The sequence below is a fragment of the Mastigoproctus giganteus genome, chromosome 5 (assembly GCF_048544385.1).
Source record: "Mastigoproctus giganteus isolate SK-2022 chromosome 5, ASM4854438v1, whole genome shotgun sequence".
NCBI lineage: Eukaryota > Metazoa > Arthropoda > Arachnida > Uropygi > Thelyphonidae > Mastigoproctus > Mastigoproctus giganteus.
Genome location: NC_143579.1, coordinates 76775187 through 76793906, shown reverse-complemented (window position 1 = coordinate 76793906; position 18720 = coordinate 76775187). Strand labels below are relative to the sequence as shown.

Here is an 18720-nt window from a genome sequence, read left to right as displayed (position 1 = left end):
CATTTTTTTGACCAGGATCTTAGGTAGATGTCGATATAATTTTGAAGTGTTAGTAACATGCCTTGTAATAATGAAGGTGAATGAAGATTTCTTTTCCTTTCGATTGACATTTTTCAAGGATCTGTCATACTGTTGAGATATGGTCTGTACATGACCTCCCGGCTAAAATAGTAATTACCTTTATGTTTGGAGCCCACATAACGCAATAGTATCTAAGTCCATATTGCGTCGTGTGTATTATATTCCTAAAACGAGGCCTCCAGACCTTGTATACAGTACACACCTTGAGTACTGTATACAGGTGTGGAGGTCTCATTTTAGGAAGGATGTAGAGTTGCTAGAACGAGTACAGAGAAGGGCAACGAGGTTGGTGAGAGGGGCGTACGAAGAAAGGCTTAACTTCTGCAGGTTGCAGTATCTGGAGACTAGGCGCCTGCGAGGTGATCTGATCGAAGTGTATAGTGCCTTGAATAGTTTGAGTAGGCTCAGTGCTGACGGGATACTCCTGCTTGCTCAGATTATCGTCTTTCCTCAATTTGAGGAAAGACGATAATCGTAGAAAAAATGTGCGGAAGTTTGCCTTTAGCCAGCGGGTAGTTGATTGCTGGAACAGACTTCCATTTGTTGTTGTGGAAGTTGATAGCTTAAATAAATTTAAGGCTGAACTAGACAAACACTTGGAGTGACCGGATGGTGAAATGGGAAGGTTTTTTTTTTTTTTTTTTGCTGATGCTGTATAAGGTTGCTTTCTTGCATCATATACCTCAACTAATGCTAATATCTGTTCATGTGTATGTTCATGGGCCGGCATGCATAGCATGGGGTAATTAGCTGCGATTTGAAATTACCTGTTCTTTAGTTTGGTTTAAAATCATTGGTGTAGAGTAGCGTCTAAACTGATGCCTAACGATTTGTGGAAACCTGGTGAGGCGTAGATAAGGACACAAGATACCTCAGCTCCTAGCGCCACGCTCCTAGCTAGTATATGCCTGCTTACAAACATCTTACAACCTAATCGAGCTACATAAGATAGACAACATCATGTTGCCATCCACGCATGATTTTCGAATATTTATTTTTTTCGCTCTGATCAAAGACAGTGGTTGCTGTGTCGATGCGGTTTACAATCTAGAATTAAAATGCATTATGTCAAGCTAATGCTTTAACAATTGGACTAAGAACTCATTTTGATTTCCCGATCGCTTATTATAATTAGCGAACAATCATAAAAATTTCCTATCACGTCTCAGTTTTAAGATATAGATAGATAACTGGATTCTGTACAAAGATACCAGTACTATTTGAAATACAATTTTTAAACTTATTAACTTTTGGTTGGTTTTGTTTATTGGGCTAAAAGTTAAGCAAGTACATCATTACTGTTTTTACAATATAGTATATTTTGATTTTGATGCACTTTTCCAGACAAGTGAGTATTTTTATTAATTTTGTTACACTGTTCAATATGTATGATAAACTACGCTACAAGAATTCACTTTCTGTTCAAATTTACGAATTGCTGTAATTGTTTTTAGGTTAATGCATTGTTAAAATGGAGAAGACAAAGCACAGAACTTGCGTCAATCACCCAGACAACTTCCGCTACGTTTGTGGGCACAACCCAAAAACTCAGAGTAAGAAAATATACATCACAAAAGTTGCATATACATTGTACTTCGGCTGCAAGATCAGTGACCAAGAAAAAAATTGGGCTCCACATATCTGTTGTATTACTTATACAACGAACTTAAGGCTATGATTATATGGCAAGCTGAGAGCACTACATTTTAAAGGCCGCCGTAGCCTAGTGGTCAGGCGCGCGGGTGCATAAGTATACGTGTCTCGAATGGCCGGGGTTCAAGCCCGTGACTGCTGAATACGGTGCTGTTTCTTGTATTCTGTCTATCTTGTAAACTCCTCCGACCGTTTGGTCTTCCCGGAGTATAAACAGAAAATTTATTTATTTTTTTTGCCGTCCCTATGGTGTGGCGCGATCCCAAGAATCATTTCGACGACTGCTATTTCTGCACGACAAAAAGAAAAGGTATTAAATATCCAAATATCCCATCAGCAATTAGGCCAGTGCCACATGGTAAAGAACTGCCAGTACCTGTGCCACCAAAATCTTGGGGTATTGGAAGTAACACGAAGAAATCGTTCACTACATTGAACAAGAAGAATTAAGCGACTTGATCAGAGGCTTGGGCTTACCCAAAGAGAAGACTGTTACTCGGATCCAGACTACAACGGTGGAACTTACTCGCCAAAGGTACAAACATTACAATATATCGTAAGCGAAATGAAGAGTTTTCAAGATATTTTGCAATGGAAAACAACATGTGTGTCTGCAAAGACCTCTTTGGTCTTATGCACGAACTGAACATTGATTACAATACCTCTGAATGGCGTTTGTTCATTGATGCGTCAAAGCTAAGTTTGAAAGCAGTATTGCTTCATAATGGAAATACTTTACCATCAATTCCTCTTGTTCATGCTGTTGGCCTGAAAGAAACTTACGATAGTATGTCCCAGATTCTTGCTGCTATACGTTACAATGCCTATGTTTGGAACATTTGTGGTGATCTCAAAATTATTGTATTGCTTGCTGGGTTGCAAGGTGGTTTCACTAAATACTGTTGTTTCCTGTGATTGTGGGATAGTCATGAAACAGTCAACACTAAGCCAAGAGAGATGAATATATTCCCGCCAAAAGCAATGTAAAATATGTTCCATTGGTCGATCCACAAAAGGTTTTTCTTCCCCTTTACACACCAAACTTGGACTGATTAAGAATTTCACTATGGCACTGGATAAAGAAAGCAGAGGATTCGCATATTTACTGAAAATATTTCTAAATTTATCTCATGCAAAGCTGAAGGAAGGAATTTTCATAGGTCCTCAAATAAGAAAGCTCCTAAAAGATGAAGAAGTTCAAAGAAACCTAAATGATGTTGAACTGGCTGCATGGAGATCTTTCCAGGCTGTGATACACGGATTCCTCGGAAAGAGAAAAGAAGAGAACTATGAGCAACTGGTGACAAACTTGCTGAAATGTTACAAGAACATGGGGTGCCGAATGCCATTCAAAATGCATTTCCTTCATTCCCATCTCGATTTCTTTCCTGAAAACTTAGCAGATTTCAGTGATGAACAAGGAGAGTGCTTCCACCAGGACATATCTGCAATGGAAAAACGATACCAAGGTCGCTGGGATTCTGCCATGATGGGAGATTACTGTTTGTTCCTTACACGGGAAATCAATCTGGAGTATAAAAGGAAATCATTGAGTGGGAAACATGTCTAAGTAACATATATTGTGTGTAATAATTACAACCATGTATGCTGATATTGTATAAAAACAAGGAATTTAAAAAAATGCGTATATCTTTTGATGTAGATGTGACAGAAGTAAAAGATTGATATTTTCATAATCAGTACATTAATTTTGTTCAGAATAACCAACTTTCTTTCCAGAGGTATGACGAAAATAAAATTTTGTCGGTAGTGTTATTAGTGAGTGAGTCAGTTGCTGTATGTGAGCATATTTTTTTCCACAAATAGCAATAGAACAATCCTAGTCTTCTAACAAATTCTTCATGCCATAAATTAATGACAGCACGCAAATTCTACATTAATTAATAAATTCTAAGTTAATTACAGCACGCTTAAATTCTAAAACAGCTATGTATTGTACGTTACTGTGTTCACTTCAAGTTTCGAGTGTTGTAAAATATTTCATGTTCTATGCGTTGAAATCTCCATGCATTCATGGGAGGGAGGGAGAGAGAGAGAAATGCTATGTTGGTGTTGGCTGGTCCATTAAGATGCTGGCTTACTGGATTCCTCGGATAATCAGATACCAGATTATTAAATTATAGAACCCTAAGTAGCTTAAAATTTCTGATATATAATTTTTTCCCCCAACTTGGCGTCGCCAATCCCTCTTTGAATGATGTGAGCGAATCTGAAGGCTTAGAACCTTCAGATTCGCCGTCCCTGGCTTCCTTTATGCTGATGTGCTCCGCATTTTCATTAAGTATATGCAGTTGAACTGATTCACAAACATCATCGTTTCTTGTCAAAGTTGATCTTTGTCACCTGATTTATTGTGTGGGATGACGGTGATTATAACCGCTGTGCGACCCATGAGGATACTTCGCCACCACCATTTGAAATCACCAACGGCCGCTACCGCATACCCTATTTATTGCCCTTTCTAAGCCTCATGTTTTAATGGTTGTTTTAATCCACCCTTCTCTATTTAACAACGTCATATGTTTCGTAAAGGAAATGCATAGGAAAGAAAGGCCTTAGACATTGGTGATAAATATATTATGGACAGATCTTGTTGCCACCAACAAATTGTAGAAATAAAACTTTAATAAATGTACAAATAAATTATTTAATTAAAATAAAAATTAATAGAGAATCGATAAAACATAAAGAATAGGAAAAAGCGATGAAATGGCTTGAAAACGATTAAAGCATAGAATGTAATGTAAAAACGATAAAATGATTAGATCTGGTTTTTCCAGATCTAATGAGTATTATACTCATTAGATCTGCAGAAACAGAATGGCGTGCATTAGTTGTTAAATAAGCAGATCGCCAACGCTCATCGTGCTGGGGAACAAGTTACTCCATGAAAATTGTAGGCAGGTCTCCCTGTTGGAATTCCCATTTGTAATAGAGGTAATTCCTGTATTACAACGGAATGGATACGTATGTCAAATTAACTGCACAGATTCTGGCGCTTGCTATAACCAAATAAATAATAGAGTAATCAGGAAGCTGGATGTAACCAATATGCGATCGCATCCTAGCGATACAATCGAGAATACCCAAATAATGTGCAGTAGAAATAGTTTAATTTCTAACTTTTTTCATTTTTCGACTGGGACACTGAATCTTCATTTGAATTTTCTAAAGAATATGAGGAGGGCACCCACATTTTTGCAAATGCATTGTAACCCTGGAAATTTCATTATTTCTCTCCTCCACAAAATTTTAGCGGGACTGTGTCCTACTAAATAGTTCACACCAAGTACTGTGGAAATGCTCAGGGAGATGTTCTGATCCGTAGTTTGTAAACTGCCCTTTGCATATGGGCTGTCTGCGTGGGTAGCACAGTGGTATCGTCACCGTCCTCCCCACACCGGGTGGATAAAGGCTCGGGTTCGAATCCCGTCGATGACGCGAGGAACTTTAGTGGGCCTTTTTTCACTCCGTGGCTGAGTTAGTCGGTCTCAGGCGTAGATAGCAAGGTTTTTTCTCTCAGAAACTGAGGTTTTTTCGTCCAGCAAAACAGGCAAATCGACCAGAGAACACGCAATTTACAGACACGAATACGGGTTAATGTAATCATTTACGGGTAACCCTAATATAGTAATTTGATTTTTTTTTTTTTTTTGCATATGGGCTTCCAATAAACCGGTGTCACCAGACGGCTACTCTTTCGTCGCATCAGGACACCTAAAAAAGGAAGCACGTGGTCCACTTCCGGTTCTATGGTAAACTGAATAAAGGATGAGAGTATTCAGGTATTGGAAGAGCAACACCTCAAATCCACTGGAATAAAACAGTAGTACAAATAATCACAAAAGCAATAATAAAATAAATATTAATAGTAAAATATATGGATTTCATGAGGGTATAATGCATCCCAACTCCCCCTCACCCCTTGTTGCCCATAAATTGTTTACCATTACTAATGTTGCTTTGAGAATTATCCTGACTGGTACTATCCTTGTAGCATCTGGGGGAAAGAGTTTTTCTAAATTAAATTTATAAAAATTTACATGGGATTAACAATACTTCAGGAATAGAATAACAACTTGGCTAATTTTAAGTGTGAAACCGACAGTACCAACAAATTGGATTATGATGAAATTATAGCCAACTTGGCATTAAAATTCACAAGATTTGTTTGTAAGATATTATCTTAGAATATCAGCAATGCAAATTTTTATACTTACCAGCAGGCCCAACGAGAGGGATGGACTAGTGGGCTTTACAGTATCTGAGCCTGCAATTTTTCAAGGGGCCCAACTGGGACCTTAACTGGCACCAGGGCCCACATTGGCTATCAGCTTCCGTTTTAAGTTTTTAATTATTGCTTAATAAATATTTTTATTTTTTTAATAGCTTGTTGCTACTTTTAAAAATTCTGTTTTGGCTTTTTAAATCAAACTTTTGGTCTAAAATGAGGAAAGATCCTGTAAGTCATGGACAGTGTAACATGTGCCTTCGTAGCCGCCTGTTTACACAGCTGATGAGTGTGTATGTCTGTGTGGGAAGGAGGGAGTAAACTGGTTTGCCTTAAATTACAGTACCCCTACAGTGGGGCTTCGATGTTGGTGTGCTGCCTTGGGCCCCTCAAGCTGCAAAGCCGAGCTATTGCTTTTTTATTATTATTATTATTAGCTATATGGTACAAGGAAGCTTGAGGCTTATGCTGCACCAGCCAAAAAAAAAAAAAAAAAAAAATTCCCGAGTTACCCTTAGAGAGAGAGAGAGAGAGAGAGAGAGAGGGAGGGAGGGAGGGAGGAGAAGTAGGAGGGAATCACTAAGAAAGATAAGGATGATGACATCCAGCTCAGGATCCTGGGTGTACTAAGCCCAAACTCACCGGATGTGAGCTCTTTTCTATCAAATTAAATTTTTTATACTAGTTTGGATCTGTTATTTATATTATAGTCGTGCGTTGTCGGCACCGGATTGTTATGTTTTCCCTAAAGAGATTAGAACAATATTGAGACAGGACTACAGGACAGCTACAGGACCCTCATTTTCAATAAGTAGCAATAATATTTCTGAAAACAGAAGGTACCACGTATTGGTAGTTCATTGCTAAGCAACCAATTCTGATAGCATTGCAAAGTTTGAGAAGACGAAGCCATTACAAAACTTTCTTTTCTTTCTTAACTTTGGCTCTCTAAGCGGTGTTTGTTGTAGTAGATGGACTGAAGTCCTGGTAGTTACATATAGCTAATGATTAATTGTCATGTTTTTAGATGTCCATCCTGTAGGTGGAAGCACTAAAGCGATGCACAGCACTGTCATTCGGGTCAACAAACGCATGTGACTTTGTGTAGATTACATAAGGTCGGAAGATCGTCCATGTTGTGTATGTGATTTTTCAGTTTTATTGGTAAGTATCAAGGAGATGAAATTTGGTTAGCAATTTTGACTCCTACTTTCGAAATTAGTAAATGGATTATGCTCTGAGTTTGTTAAAGCGAGCCAATTATCTGTTGATCAATTGCCCTTTGTGGCGGTATGACGCATTGTTGGCACGTTACTTGGTAGCCTTATGTGTAGACATGTAGTGAAACGTCGCATTTAGGTGTCATATATTTTGTTTTTTTATGTATCACTGCATATTAAAATTTTGACATACTGCATTTTGGGTTTTGATTCGGTAATCATATGTTTTATACTTTTGAAAAACTGTCTAAACTTCTGTTTATGAAGATGAACTTTAAAACAAGTATTATCAGCTTGACCTGAACTACAGTTTCGGCATGTAGTTGAATTTAAACGCAATGAACGAATGAAGTGTACTTTGCTACCCTCCCCCCCCTCCTTATTGAAAGTATATGTTTACATGCATATCTGGGTGCTCTACAGCTGGTGTTCTGGCCGAACAAGCATCGGGAGTACTGAATTGAAAAAAAAAAAAAAAAAAAAAAAAGGGTGCGCAGTTGTATAGGTGTGCTATATAACCCCTTTAAGAAGTGCATGTTTAGGTTAGCTTATTCTTCTGTATTATTTTCCCATGAAAGTAATTCACTCTTACAGGGGACTTACACTGAGATATATTGATAGCCTTTTTTGTTATTTTTGTTTGTTTGGTTTTTCTGGGTGTTTTTTTTTTTTTTTTGTCCTGGTTCAAAACTGTCACCTCAGCTATAAATTTTGAATATTTAATTGAAATTTTTACAAATTATACCACCATATTTTATCATTGAATAGTAATCAGTTTTATTATTAGAACTGAGAGTGCATGGAGTTATGGTTTTGAGACATTGAGATGTTTTATGAGTTTTTTTTATTTTATTTTATTTGTGGTGGATGCATTTCTGAGGGCTGCAGTGAACAACAATCAGTGGGTCCATTGACTTCCATGTATTACATGGAGGATATGTTCTGATAACAAAAAAAAAAAAAAAAAAAAACAAGATGTTTCTAAGAAACAGCACATGTATGACAAAATTTTATGATTGAACTCTGTAGTGCAGTTTTACAAAGCACATGGATACCATGTAAAATCTTCCTGACCCCTTTATTACATATTTCTCTTCCACTGACAAAGAGTTAGAGGAGCAGTAGCTGGCAATGCATGAACTTCCTAAGTTGTGATCAAAATTATTTTCTTGTTTTTATTCTCTTTGTTTTCATTCAAAATTATAAATTTGTGCCATTGTTGACATATATACCTGTATGCTCCCATAAGTAGTTATCTGGTTTTAAATAGATATCAGATAATATGCACTAAAAATAGGCAAAATATTCCTGCAAATATGCACTAAAATGCTGTTATATGCAGTAACATTTTTTCTCATTTATTATCTTTATTATACATTTATATTTTATTATGCATTTATTTATTAATTGAATTAAATTTCTCTGTATTCAGAATTTAAAAGTAACATGCTGTTAAATGAAAAGTTTTAGAATAACTTTTGTTGCAGTAAATATTTTTCAATGTGGCCTATCATTAATTTTGGTGTTTTGTCATTTCAAAATCATTTTAAAAGCAGAGAAAATCATTTAACATTGATAGAAGTGACTGAGATAAACTTAATATACTGAGATAAATTTGAGTCTTCAAAGCCTCTACTTGAAAGGAAAGTTCCTGCTCAATTCTATTAAGAAAGTCACCTGTTTTCCTTTTATATATATTTCCTTAAAATTTATATGGATGCATATAAATTATCAAATGACACAGAAGTCTATGGTAAATATAAGCTAGTCAGTAATCAAGTCACAAAGGAGGCTAGGCAAGCAAAGGCAGATTACAAGAAATCTTTGGCAAAGGATGCAAAGAAAAACAGCAAAGACTTCTTTACTTATATAAACTTTGGAAGGAAGGAGATGAATCAGATCAGTTTACTTGATATCGATGTTTTGACTGCTGATGATTCCGCTCAGATAGCTGACAAACTAGAATGAGTATTTTGCATCTACATTCACACATGAGGAATTCTGTAGGGAAGTGGAGAACAGAAGCTTATTAAACTCTAACAAGGAACTAATTGATTTTGCAATAACTGAAAGTAAAGTGGAAGAGAAATTGTTGAGGTTAAACATAAAAAAGGCACTTGGGGTGGATGGGATCTATCCAGTTATATTAAAGGAGGCAGCAAAGGAAGTAAGCAGACCATTAGCCGTAATTATGAGAGCATTGTTGGACTTGGGGAGATCCCATGGACTGGAGATATGCAAACGTATCTCCAATTCACAAAGGGGGTCAAAGGGTGACATGAGTAATTACAGACCTGGTAGTTTAACTTCTGTTCCGGGGAAAATAATGGAGTCACTGGTTAAAGAAGCATTGCAGGGTCATCTAGACAAGGCTGCAGTAATAATTCAGACACAGCTTGGGTTTGTTAAGGGAAAGTCCTGTCTGATCAATTTGATTGGATGCTACGATGTGGTCACAAAGGAACTGGATGCAAAAAATAATTCTGATACCATATATTTTGATTTCAGGGAACATTTGATACTGTTGCACATGGAAGACTACTATACAAATTGGAGCAGTATGGCATTAAGAGCAAGTTGCTACAATGGATAAAAGGATGGTTGAGTGGGAGAAGACAAAGTGGTAATCAATGGACACTGCTCTTCGTGGACTAATGGTGGTTTTTTTTTTTTGGCTGATGCTGTATAAGCTTGCTTTCTTGCATTCTGTGCCTCTACCAATGCGAATATAAAATCCATAAGTGTTTTTTTTTTTTTTTTATTAACATCAAATATATTTCTTATTTTCTCTCCCATGGAAGGTTGTACTGTTTAACTTCTGTTACAGAATTAGATAACCAAGCAAGCAAATGTTTTCTAATCAAGGAACTGGACATAATTGTCTTAGCAATGGCAGTTGCTGCAGCATCAAAAGCATTAACTTTTTTTTTTTTTTTTCTTTTATATATATATATATATATATATATATATATATATAGAATCAGTTTTTGGCATACATAACTATGTTTCTTACTTCGTCAAAATAGGCTCTGGTGGAAGAGAAAGACCAGGTTGTGCAACTCTGTAAATAACTATTCATATAGAGACTTTTGCAAAGACCTTTTTTAACGCATGAAATAACTTTATAAACTTTGTCAAAATTATCTTGGATTGTTTCTGTATGCCTGCGTATAGAGACTTTTGCAAAGACCTTTTTTTAACACATGAAATAACTTTATAAACTTTGTCAAAATTATCTTGGATTGTTTCTGTATGCCTGCGTAAGCAATGGACCAAGCAAGTAATGTGGATTAGGTTTGGATAGAAAACTTGTAATGGAGAAACTTTTTTTTGTATTATATACATAGTAATAATGTCATCAACAAAAAAGACTTTTTTTGCCATAGGTTGATTCCTGTTCTGGCCATAATAACTGCAAAGAATCATTCACGAATCTTGCAACTGTGGAGTCATTCACAGTTTTTGAGAATTCAAACTAAAACTGTTATATAGGACTGCCCATAATTTCTTATATATGCCCATATATGTAATATGTCTATAAATTGTGCATGTTCTTTGCTTGTCTTGCTGGACAAAAAAAACCCCATTTCTGCAGGGGGAAAAAACCATGCTATCTATGCCTGAGACTGACTAACTCAGCTACAGAGTGAAAAATGCCCATTAAAGTTCTTCGCATCATTGGCGGGATTCGAACCCAGGCCTTTTCCACTCAAAGTGGGGAGGACGATTACGGTACCACTGTGCTGCTCCCCACGTAGACAGTTTTTGAGAACTGTACAAACAAGCAGATGCAGACAAGAAGGCTCTCCATTTAATTTCACACATTTCAGATGTGCAATACAGTGGCCATAAGCATCAGCCATTTCATTGGTGGACATTCAGATGCAGTTTTCTCCAATATCTTGAAGGATTTCATGAGTTTCCTTCCTCAAGGTGATTCATATGGAATGTTTTGATGTATATTTTATGTGATTCCGTAAGTTTAGCAGATTTGATTTTTGACTTCTTGAACTGCTTATTTTGTGGTGCCTCTGTAGCCAGGTGGGTAGGAGCAGCAGTGCATAGCACACGCTTCTTGATTAGACCGGGGTTCGAGCCTGTAACCACCAAATACGGAGGATGCGGAAAGGTCAGGGAATGACCACCGCATATCTCTGGAGCAAATATGGCCTTAGTTGCTAATGCTCCTAAAAACCAAAACAACAACAACAAGCTTATTTTGTATTTTTTTTTTTTTTTTTTTTATAGAAAAACTGAATTGTTATGCATTCATAGAATATACTCCCATACAGTATCATTGATGGAGAATGGGATTAATGAGAATTAAGCCATTGACAAGTTTTCCAAAGTTAACTGAAATCTTTTCCCACAGTTCTGTTATTATTCTGATGTTTTCAATATTGAAATCACATTTTCTAGTTTAATTTCTGAAAACTGATTATATTAATGAAATATGTACGAGTCATCATGCAAAGGAATGTTCTTCCTCTATGTGTATGGAGTCACTTCAATCCTCGCCACATGCATTTGAAAAATAAGCAAAAAATTAAATTGTATGCTTTTTTTGTTGCCAGCTTTATTTTTCATATTTTCTTATATTTTCCATTTGCATATTTTTTCATATAACACAATTGTGAAAAATTGACTTTTTATATTAAAAACATTTTAAATTAATTCTTGAAATTAAAACTCCCTTTAGACCTGTCGGCAAGCAAATTGCAAAACTTCTGTGCTTCAACTAATGCATGCAATTAGGTGCCAGTCTGTCACTAACAGGAGCACTGCTCAGTGAAACACGACGTGTGCACATCGTTAGTTTGATTCCAGATGATGCTTTAATATTATGAAGTCAGATAGTGTTACTGATTGGAGGAAGGTGTACATCAGTAAAGTCAGCTCACTGTCAGTAATTGTATGTGACAAGATGCCACATAACATGTACATGTAATTAGGTTTAACATAATTTTTGAATTTTCTTAATTGTGTGATAATTAACGGAATTTTATTATTATTATTAGCCATATGGGGCAAGGAAGCCTGAGGCTTCTGTGAAATATTGTTTGGGATTTCATCAACCACAATATGCATAAACATATGAAAATGCATCAGATTTATGCATTTACATCTGTAAATTCATAAATCAGATGTCTGCAGGTAAACTCTGCCGGAGCATCTTCAGCTACATCACTTGCAGTTATATCTTCTGTTTGCTGGTCTACCTTTGTAAAGTCTTCATTTGTTAAAGTTTCATCATGGAAATTTAGCAATTCCTCTTACCTCTCTCATTAAAAGTAGCATGTTCTATAGCTGTGCAGTGTTGTGAATGGCACTTGAGCAAGGCTGACCCAAGCCCAAAAATTGGGAAATTGTACTCTTTTTCACTCAAAGTTTAATTTATTTATCTTTGAACAAGTTGTAAATAATTTTTTGTGAATTTTAGTAAGGGGTAACAAGAATTATGCGTTATGCAGTTGCATCACTTATTTTAGCTGCTGTGGTATTATTTATATGAATGAATTTTTTTGTTTTTTATTTTTGTTTTCAGTTTTAATCATTGCTGTTTTCTCAGTTGATCTTTTTGTTGTTGTTGTTATTTGGTTTTTTGGAGCATTAGCAACTAAGGCCATAATGCTCCGGAAATATGCGGTGGTCATTCCCTGACCTTTCCGCATCCTCTGTATTTGGTGGTGACGGGCTCGAACCCCGGTCTAATCAAGAAGCGTGTGCTACGCACTGCTGCTCCTTCTTTCTGTTGTAATTATATGGCAGATTCACTTGTAAGGTGTGTGTGCTTTTTTTTTTGTCTGGAGAGCAGGCAGTCTGTCATGATGGAAAAGTATATATTTGCTCTCTAATTGTTTTCTGTGTGTATTCTTTTATTGCATTTTCAAAAACCTTTAAATTTTTTTTTTTTTTTTTTTGCAAGATAATGATAATTTATCTTTTTCTTTGAATCCCCTCCAAGTGATTCTTCATTTTAACATTGTAATCGGCAAGTAATTCAACAGTGTTTAAAAAATTCCATCATATCTCAAGTATATTTGCTCAGATCACAGAATGATAGATGTTGATATTGAAAAGCTGTTTTTAAGAACATTATTCCAATTTCTTTTTCTATTTGTAAATTGAATTGCATTAATCTGTTTATTATGTTTCCAGATTGCAGTTTCTTAGAAATGTAATTCCATTTTCCAAAATGATCTGGGAAACTTTATTTTTTTAAATTTTGAGAAGAGTATGAACCTAACCATCAGATCTAGTTCTGGTACATGATTAAGGAAATCATGTACACCTGGGCTATAGTGTTTTCACATACTGTTTATATAGGTGACAGTCACTTCCTCATTATGATTCTGTTGATATATTGTTTGCCGTCTTTATGATATAACAGATCCAAAATTCTTTGTTGGATATTTTGTCTTCCTATCAGAATGATAGGAAGACAGAATGATGATCTGCAAAAATATGCACTGCAAGTAGCATGTTTGCCTTGAAGATGGTAGTCACGCCCTGAACCATGGAATCTGATATGGTTATGTTGGGTGGAATGCAACTTCAGTTTTAATAATAGTTACCACTGGTTCAGAGCTGATTGGGAAACCAGGGATATTGCCAAGAAGTATCAGTGCTTTTTTTTTTTTTTTTGGATAAAAAAAATTATTGGAGATTATTGCTCTCATAATACTATTTTACAACTTTTCAGAAGTTGTGAACAGGATTGCTTTGCTTTTCTGTACTGAAAGTAACATTTTTTTCTAGCACATAAAAATGTGGCACAGCGCAAAGCAAAACAATCCTGTTTTCAAAATATTACTGTTCCTTTTTCCAGCTATATCTCACTGTGGCTGATAGTATTGAAAAATCACATTATGCCCATTACATGTTTACTGACCTTAGACCTTTGAATAATATGAAACTTTTGCTTCACTGTCATATTTTTATTCTTAGTCATATTTCTTCATGGCATAACATTATCACTTGTTAAATATTTAAAGATCATAGTTAAGAAGGATTTTTTAATGTTGTTATGAGGATATGTTGTTAAGATAAAAATGTATGTATATTATTGACTGTCAAATAAAAAAATAAATGTCCATTTATACTTTGTGAGCAAAGTGTAGGAGAAATTGTTGAAGTTAAACATAAGAAAGGCACATGGCGTGGATGGGATCTATCCAATTATATTATAGGAAGCAGCAAAGAAAGTAAGCAAACCCTTAGCCATAATTATGAAAGCTTCTCTGGACTCAGGGGAGGTCCCCATGGACTGGAGATGTGCAAATGTATCCCCAGTTTGCAAAGAGGGATCATAGGGTGACATGAGTAATTACAGACTTGTTAGTTTAACTTCTTTTCCAGAGAAAATATTGGAGTCATTGGTTAAAGAAGCAATGCAGGATCATCAAGACAATACTGCAGTTATAGTTCAGACACAGCATGGATTTATTAAGGGAAAGTCCTGCCTGACAAATTTGATTGGATACTGTGATGTGCAAAATTGGAGTGGAATGGCATTAAGGGCAAGTTGCTACAATGGATAAAAGGGTGGTTGAGTGGGAAAAGACAGAGTGGTAATCAATGGATGCTGCTTTTTGTGGAATAATGTTATTAGTGGAGCCCCCTGGATTTGTTGGGCCCACTGTTTTGTATATTTATCAATGATATTGATGAAGGTATATCAAGCTTAATATCCAATTTTGCAGATGATACAAAGGTTGGCAGGGTTGTTAAAGACAGTATGCTACTCCAACTGCATCTAGATAAGTTGGACAAATGGGCTGAAAAGTGGCAACTGAAGTTTAACATTGACAAATGCAAAGTACTGCATATGGGTAGCAATAACTGAAGAGAAACATACTAACTATGTGGTACTACACTTAAGGTGATAGAAAATGAAAAAGACCTGGGGGTAATTATGCAGTCAGATATGAAGTTTTCTGAGCAGTGCAGACAGGCTGCTAGAGCAGGTCATGGGGTGTTGTCAATGATATACAGGAATTTTGCTAGTAGGTAAATGGAGGTGGTTATCCCTTTGTATAAGAGCATGGTCAGGCCATACCTTTGAGTGCTATGTACAGGTCTGGAGGCCTCATTTTAGGAAAGATGTAGAGTTGCTTGAGCGAGTACAGAGAAGGGCTGCAAGATTGTTGAGGGGAAAGAAGGGGTCCTCTTACCAAGAAAGGCTGAATTTCTGCAGATTGCACTGTCTGGAGACTATGCACCTGTTAGGTGATCTGATTTAGGGGTATAAAGCCTTGAATGGGTTGAGCAGGTTCAATTCTGATGGGATTCTTCCACTTGCTCAGATTACGAACCTGAGGGGGGGATGGCATAAATTCAAATTGAGGAAAGACAGTTGTAGAAAGATGTGTGGGAATTTGTCTTTAGCTGGCAGGTAGTTGATTGCTGGAACAAACGTCCATCTGTCATTGTGGAAATTGATAGCTTAACTAAATTGAAGGAGAAACTGGACAAACTTTGAAGGAATTGACGTGCAAAATGATTTTTTTTTTTTTTGGCTGATGCTACATAAACTTGCTTTCTTGAATCATATGCTTCTATTACTTTCTGAGATTGAGCCTGTAAGCACTGCCACAAAAAGTGCTTAGCCCATTGTTAGCTATGGCACTGCTATGTCAGTTTCAATAAAACTGGCACAATGAGGTTGTAAACATAATGTGCAAACTTGCATCTGCATACATTAACCCAAGACCACACCAGCCCAGAAGAACTAAAATCTGCATAGCCTTTGAAAAACTTCTGTTTTCTTCATTGACTTACCTTAAACTTGAAATAGTGGATACTTAATACTACAGGAAACAACCTTAGGAATTACACCATGTCCACTGCATTGTGGATTTATTGGATGATTGTTTTCTGCAGCAGCATATTCGAGAGGCAACCAGAGAAAGTAATACTCTTGATCATTCGTGTATTAAGAATTTGCAGATAAAGGAACCACTAGGTGGCAGTGATCACAGGTGTACTGATGTGGGATTTACTTAAAGATTTAATTACCATCAGGGGTAAAGGAAAGGGTTTTTGCTTCCGTAAGGGGGAGTACAGTGGTCTCCGACAGTTTTTAAATTCTGTACAGTGGGTCAACTGACGATGTTACCAACAGTAAATTCTAGGTGGGAAGCATTCAAGGAATTAATCGTGGATGCTACTAAAAGTTTCATACATATTAAGAAATATTGTTCAAGGTTTAGGCCTAAATGGTTAGCTAATGAGACTCGTAACAGAAGAAAAATGCATGGGATGCATATAAATTATCAAGCGACTCAGAAGCCTATGGCAGATATAAGCTAGTCTGTAATCAGGTCACAAAGGAGGTTAGGCAGGCGAAGGCAGATTACGAGAAATCCTTGGCAAAAGATGCTAAGAAAAACAGCAAGGATTTCTTTACTTATATAAACTCTAAAAGGAAGGAGATGAATCTGATTGGTCCACTTGACATCGATGGTTCGACTGTTGATGATTCTGCTCAGATAGCAAACAAACTGAATGAGTATTTTGCATCTACATTCACACATGAGGAATTATTAAGGTTTGAAAATGGCAGAAGGTTATTAAATTGTAGCAGGATACTTAATGATTTTGTAATAACTGAAAGCATGTGGAGGAGAAATTGTTGAAATTAAACATAAGAAAAGCACCCGGGGTGGATGGGATCTATCCAGTTATATTAAAGGAGGCGGCAAAGCAACTAAGCAAACCCTTAGCCATTATTATGAGAGCATCCTTGGACTCAGGGGAGGTTCCCACCGACTGGAGATGTGCAAATGTAATCCCAATTCATAAAGGGGGATCGAAGGGTGACATGAGTAATTACAGACCAGTTAGTTTAACTTCTGTTCGGGTAAAATAATGGAGTCACTGGTTAAAGATGCATTGCAGGATTATCTAGACAAGACTGCAGCAATAATTCAGACACAGCATGGGTTTGTTAAGGGAAAGTCTTGTCTGACAAATTTAATAGGATATTATGATGTGATTACAAAAGAACTGTATGCAAAAAATAATTTTGATATCATATATTTGGATTTCAGGAAAGCTTTTGACACTGTTGCGCATGGAAGACAATTGTACAAATTGGAGCAGAATGGTATTAAGGGTAAGTTGCTACAATGGATAAAAGGATGGTTAAGTGGGAGAAGACAGAGGGTGGTAATCAATGGGTGCTGCTCTTCGTGCACTAATGGTATTAGTGGAGTCCCACAGGGTTTGGTGTTAGGTCCACTGTTGTTTTGTATATTTATCAATGATATTGATGAAGGTATATCAGGCTTAATGTCGAAGTTTGCAGTGATACAAAGGTTGGCAGGGTTGTTAATGACAGTAATGGCAGTGTGCTACTGCAACAGGATCTAGATAATTTGGGTAGATGGGCTAAGAAGTGGCAACTGAAGTTTAACCTTGACAAATGCAAAGTACTGCATATGGGTAGAAGTAACCCCAGAGAAACGTACAAACTGTGTGGTACTACACTTAAGGTGGTAGAAAATGAAAAAGACCTGGGAGTAATTGTGCAGCCAGATATGAAGTTTTCTGAACAGTGCAGACACGCTGCCAGGGCAGGTCATGGGGTTTTGTCAATGATATATAGGAATTTTGCTAGCAGGGAGAAGGAGGTGATTGTCCCTCTGTATAAGGGAATGGTCAGGCCACACCTTGAGTACTGCGTACAGGTCTGGAGGCCTCATTTTAGGAAGGATGTAGATTTACTTGAGCGTGTACAGAGAAGGGCAACAAGATTTGTGAGGGGAATGAAGGGATCCTCTTACCAAGAGAGGCTTAAGTTCTGCAAATTGCAGTGGCTGGAGACTAGGCACCTGTGCCGTGATCTGATCGAGGTGTATAAGGACTTGAATGGGTTGAGCACGCTGAATTCTGATGGGATCCTTCCACTTGTTCAGATTACGAACCTAAGGGGGCATAAATTCAAATTAAGAAAAGACAGATGTAGAATAGATGTGCAGAAATTTGCCTTTAGCCAGCTGGTGGTTAATTGCTGGAACAAACTTCCATCTGTCGTTGTGGAAATTGACAGGTTAAATAAATTTGAGGAACTGGACAGGCATTTGGAGGGAATGGTGTGTTTTTTTTTTTTTTTGGCTGATGCTGCATAAGCTCATACACTTGCTTTCTTGCATCACATGTCACTACTACTATTCTGCAAATGGCATATAAAGAATTATTGTTATTGTTTATATGTGTTCGTTGCGCCTTTTAGGGGATCTTATCACACAAGAAATTAAAATATTGTGTGATAAAATGTTGGGTAAATGTGGTTACTTCTTTCCCAATTTATATCACAAACCATGGATTGCAACTACAGGTCCTCATGCCACGTCAATGTTGAAACCTATGAAAACCTTCTGTAATGGTTGCATTATTTTTGGTATTTTTCCTCCTCTCAGAAGTGCTCAGTGTGGCTAAGTATTTCTGGTTGTTTTTTTTTTTTTTTTTTTTTAGGAGCATTAGCAACTAAGGCCATATTGCCCTGACCTT

At 36.7% G+C, this 18720-nt stretch overlaps 1 protein-coding gene across 1 annotated transcript in view; it reads left to right on the top strand.

The window, feature by feature from the left end:
- Positions 1-7063: 7063 nt before the first annotated feature.
- Positions 7064-18720, top strand: part of LOC150085504 (uncharacterized) — a 934283-nt gene continuing 922626 nt past the window's right edge. Inside the window, exon 1 of the mRNA XM_090374582.1 lies at positions 7064-7150. The gene's annotated coding sequence lies outside the window, so the exon portion shown is untranslated. The remainder of the gene's footprint in view (positions 7151-18720) is intronic.